We start from the raw sequence: 6,000 nt of genomic DNA, 5'->3' as shown, positions 1-6,000 counted from the left end.
ACATATTATCAATAGGTATTGCTGGACACAATGCAGAGAAATACCAAAATGAAAGATGGGTAAGATCAATGAAGGAATGATTTTCTGGCATGATGTTTTCAGATAGCACTACCAATGCAAGGGGAAAAGAGTCATTGTTAAATTTGAGAGTAATGTTGGAAATTAAGGGAGGAAAGATATGGGCCTCCATGAACTCCACCTGAACTGTAGATAAATGGAAAAGTGGTAACCTGTGCAGCAATAATAATTCACATTAGGATGAAACAACAGGAGAGAAAATATGCTGTTCAATGTGGGGATGGTAGACTGGGGAGGGAGGGGGTTGTGTTCTCGTGGGTTGGAAGATTGAAGTTATGGGAAGCAAGCAGTTTCATTCATAGAACCTAGAACAATGCAGCACAGGAACAGGCCCTCCAATCCACAATGTCTGTGCCGAACATAATTATAAGACTCTTATAACTCTTAACTGCCTGCACATTATGCGTATCCCTCTTCTCTGCATTTCTATGTGCCTATCCAAAACTTCTCAAATGCCACAATCATATCTGCCTCCACCACCACCCTGAAGCAACGGGTTCAATACCCTCTAAAAAGGTTTGCCCAGCACATCTTCTTTAAACCTTACCCCTCTCATCTTAAAGCTATACCCTCTCGTATTTAATATATTTTCCATTATGGGAAATAGACTGACTGTACTCCTATGCCTCTCAATTCTATACTTCCATCAGATCTCCCCACAACCTCCAGCATTCCAGAGAAAGCATTCCAAGTCTTGTCAACCTAACCCTGTAGTTAATATCCTGAAGTAGGGTCCCGACCCCAAACATTACCTATCCATGTTCTCCAGAGATGCTGTGTGACCGAGTTACTCCAGCACCTTGTCTTCTTTTATCATTCTGATAAACCTCTTCTGCACCCTTTCCAAAACTTCCACATCCTTCCAGTAATGCGATGTTCAGAAATCCACGTAATACTCCAAATGTAGCCTAATCAAAATCCTATAAAGTTGCACTATGACATCCCGACTCTGAAGAGGGGCCTTGATCCAATACGACACCCATTCCTTCGCTCCAGAGATGCTGCCTGTCCTGCTGAGTTACTCCAGCTTTTTGTATCCATCTTCGGTTGAAACCAACATCTGCAGTTCCTTCTTACACTTCCCGACTCTTATACTCCATGTCCCGACCAATGAAGGCAAGTGTACCGATTTACACAAGGATTACATCCCATGGACCCTTGCATAAATCAGATCTTACACGTCTGAAACAGGTGCTACTGTGCAAGGGTAAATTTACTCTTCAAAGCAGAGACTAATAGGGAGCATCCACGTGAATAGTTGGCTGGCTTGCTGAAACTGCAGTGGGGCACTACTTCCATGACCACTGAGATGGGCAACTCAAATAAAGCAGTGGGCTAAAGAGTTGCTTCCACAAGTACAAGTTGCATAATAGGTTGCCTATTATGCAAGTCGAGGAGTGCCTGTGTATGTTCCCTTACATTTGACCTCCCAAATGCAACACCTCACACTTGCTTGGATTAAAATCCATCTGCTATTTCTCCAGTTTCTGCTACTAATCTATATTCTGCTGCATACTTTGACAGTCACCCTCATAGTACCAAGTCACTATTAATCCTATGCACGAGTATAACTGTAAGCACTAATAATTCTCATCAACAATGATTGCCAACTTTCCACAATGGTAATAATATGTCAGTGTTCACAGCCTCTTGACAAAAACAACAATTGTCAATGTTCTTTCATGATGGCATTTGTTCATTCCTTTGTCTGCCCTCTTAGAAAATTCCAGGTAATAAAAAAAAAGTTGTCACTTCCCCTTTATTGTCGTAATAACCTCCTACCCCCCACAAAACTATTTCATAACAGATAATGCTGTACACTCACAGGACCGACAATATTTCTAGACCAAGAAACAATGTTTCAGGTCATATATCTTTCATCAGTCTGACCATTTTGTTGAAACACCTAGGACCTATAACTAACCCTACTTCGCTCAAATGATACTGCCAGAGATGTAGTGCCGAAGCTCTATAAGGCGCTGGTCAGTTCGCATTTGGAGTGCTGAGAACAAATTTGGGCCACATATCTGAGGAAGGATGTGCTGGCTCTTGAGAAGGCCCAGAGGAGGCTTACAAGAATGATTCCAGAAATGAGTGGGTTAGCATATGATGAGCGGTTGATAGCACTGGGCCTCTACTCACTGGAGTTTAGAAGGTTGAGGAAGGACCTCATTGAAACTTACAGAATAATGAAAGGCATAGATAAGGGGCTGTCCCACTGCGGCGACCTAATCCGCGAGTTCAGAAGTGTTTGCCCTCGACTCAAACTCGCAGCATGGTCGACACGAGGTACAAGGAGGTCTTTGTAACTCTCCTTCATGCTCGAAAATAGTCCCCGCGTACTCGAGCCCTCAGCTAGGTCACGGCGTATTTTTCAACATGCTGGAAAATGCCCGCGAGTAAAAAAAAGGTCGCCATGGAAAAAAATCGATATTTTATTTACCCGTAGGTTTAGTCGAGGTAGGCCGTAGTATATCGGCATCTTATTTGTAGGTAATCGAGGGTAGTCGAAGGTAATTGAAGGTAGTCAAAGGTAGTCGTAGATAGTCTTCAACATAGTCGGAGGTCAAAGGAGATCGAAGGAGGTCGTCTTCACTCTCCACTATTCGGTGTCCAATTTTCCCGAAGCTAGTCAAAGCTAGTCTTCAACATAGTCGAAGGAGGTCTTCAACATAGTCGAAGGAGGTCTTCAACATGACACTTTTTCAAACTCTTCTAAACTAGCCAATTAGGTCGCCGCAGTGGGACAGCCCCTATAGAGGATGTGGAAAGGATGTTTCCACTGGTGGGAGAGTCTAAGACCAGAGGTCCTAGCCTCAGAATTAAAGGGCACTCTTTTAGAAAGGAAGCGAGGAGGAATTTCTTTAGTCAGAGGGTAGTTAATCTATGGTACTAATTGCCACAGAGAGCTGTGGAGGCCAAGTCAGTGCATATTTTTAAGGCAGACAGATTATTCATTAGAACAGGTGTCAAGGGTTATGGGGTAAGGCAGGAAAATGGGATTAGGAGGCAGAGATCAGCCATGATTGAATGGCGGAGTGGACGATGGGCCAAATAGCCTAATTCTACTCCTATAACTTGGGAACTGACCAGATGATCCAGTATTTTGTGTTTCATTTCAGGTTTCCAATATAACTAGTTTTTTTTCTTCGTCAATTTTGTTTATGTGCACATTGCCTTTCTTCATACTTCAAAAGGTATGTAGTATTAGGTGATGAAAAAGTGGAAGCAACATTTTGCAAACCAAGAGTTTATTAATAAAACTAGAAGCAAGCATATTTCTGATGGCAGACTGAGAAAAACATACCACACAGTGTATCCTCAGAAGCAGTACTTACAATTAAACTATAAGATATACTTATAATAATGCTGATGGAATGGGTTGAAGCAAAGTAATGCAATTGAATCAAGCTATTTCTAACACCAGTTTTATTTTGAGAGAGAAAATAAATTGTTTAATGAACGCAATGTAGCAAGATGAAAAATGTTTGAACAAGGAAGGATGAGCATACTAGGCATTCACTACACAACCTTAAGGGACTGGTGGCAGGACAGGGAATGCCTATCAGTTTAGTTAGGCTGAACAAAGAGGAAAGATTAACTGGCATAATGAACTAGTACGTCTGAACTCAGTAGTGCCAAGGGAAGGATTTTGTTTTTGTTTTATCTTTAAAATCTGCCTTCTGTATCATTGACCAACTGCTATTTAGGACCATTTGGATGCTTCATGGGCACATTTACCAACATTTTAACTTAAAAACCAAATTCAAATTCAGAAAGCAAGGAGGTTTGAAACAATACATTTTAGGCAGGCTACAGATGTATTATAGGTATGTAGTTTTAAGTTTAAATGACTCCCTCTAAAGAACCTGGTATACAAAATATTTACATGATGACATATTTACTGAATACATCAATATATATCTAAAGAACAACCTTTCAAAAGATATTCTTTGTTATGCCACAAAACTTTAACTGTACAATCACAATTATGAATTTAAATAAAGATTAAACAGCCAGGAAAAATGAACATGATTAGAGTAAATTCTAATAAGCAACATTTATTCGTAAAGGTTACATAAGGTGTTCAGGATTGCCAAATCAAAATGGGAATCTTACATTCAATCCAAATAAAGTTTCATTTATTTGCCATGGGCCAAGTTCTGATGTACTGTTGGAATAGGTCCATAATGATCAACCAGCTGTTGAGAATGAAAATTTGGTATGATTTTCTCCTTAAAGGAAATGGTTGGATCCTTCAGAAAACACAGATCAAGAATATTGGCTGAAATAGCGCAATTATGCAAAGCATATCTTTATCCATTTGCCGTGTCTGCTGATTTAAAACCAAGTATATTAAATCCAAATAAGTCAAATTTCCAGTGTCATATAGGTTGAAACAGAAGTTTAGCAACAGCTCCTTCATTTATGCCACATTCATGAGAACAGTTGGACCCAAACTATTTAAAAACAATCAAGGATTAAATGATTAAAGATTGAGATTTGATTTTATGGATACAAATTGCTTTTTAAAACAAGACCCCCTTTTGCAAGGATTTCTCTTATAAAACACAGTTTTTGTTTAGATGGTCAACTTAAAAAGGAGAGACTTTCAAAAAAATTAATCTGAGACCTAATTTAGGAGCAATTTGGGTATCTGATGGTATTAGACCAGTCTGTGAAAGTAACACATTTATTAGCGATGTTACAAAACTTACTTTCAGCGGCGCTGCAGTTCTACCACTGGCCGTGTGCGTGATTTTGGCGTCTTTGAGGGGGGGGGGGGGCAGATTAAAATGCAGGTTTGTATCGCTTGTCGGAGGCGGATTTCCTCAGGCTGCTAGCTGCTGAAGAAAAATCGATCGGACTTCTGTTCCAGTTTTTTTTTTAAATTATAAAATCGCTAGACAATTTAATAATTGGATTAAAATAAAAGGCGACTTCTAATGCCCTCAACACCTACAACGTGACGGATCGCAAGAACGGGACAAAACAAAGGGCAAGTCGTTTATTTTACATATAATCTTGCTTCTTGGGATGGCTTCAATCTAATGTTACGTTGCGAAAATGTTATTTGGGCCCCATACGATTCGGCAGTGTCTTTCCTGCCGATATGGGGTTCAAATTCACCGTAAATGCAATGTTCTAATCGATAGCGTTCCAGAAATACCCACTCGCAAGATGATTTAAATGCTCTATTTTTTGGACAATCATGTCATAAGAGCATCTAAATCATCTATATTTTACGTTATTGTCTATCCATAGTCAATATTTTTATACTAAATATCAGTTTTAGTCCCATGTATTGTGCAAAAAAATTTTTTTTTGATTATATTGAGTGGATGTTTCTAGATTAATTTATGGGAATTAAACATTAAATTCCTTCCATCTGGCATATAAATTCATGACAGTGAGATTTAAAAATCATGTTATATTGTGAATTCTTGTGTGAATGGGATTAGTTTGTTATTTGGATATTAGGCTATTTTTTTTAATTTTCTTAAGAAATGGAATATACAGGACATTCTTAATGGGAAAGTAGTGGGCAGAAAGGCATGCCATGTGTGATTTGAAGAGCAAAAACTTGTAGTTTACAATTCCAAAATTGAAAAGATGAGGAAAAACAAGGTGTAGAGTTGCTTATTGGTTACAATCTGAGGAATATGATGATGCTATTGATTATGATATGCCAATGTATCAGCTAGTAACTGATCTTCTCCATAAAGACTTGGTCTATTGCTAAAAATTGTAATTTATTTACCTATCTGTTACGGACTTACAGCATATAATACAATAATATTAAAGTTCTGATCTTGAGAATATCACATTTTTGAATTTTCAAGGCAGTCTGGGTGTTTATTCCTATTTCCGTCACAACGGTCAATTTTGTAATTAGTTACAATTAGGTAATTAACTAATTAT

This window comes from Amblyraja radiata, chromosome 4 (assembly GCF_010909765.2).
Source record: "Amblyraja radiata isolate CabotCenter1 chromosome 4, sAmbRad1.1.pri, whole genome shotgun sequence".
Taxonomy (NCBI): domain Eukaryota; kingdom Metazoa; phylum Chordata; class Chondrichthyes; order Rajiformes; family Rajidae; genus Amblyraja; species Amblyraja radiata.
This window is presented reverse-complemented; position numbering follows the sequence as displayed.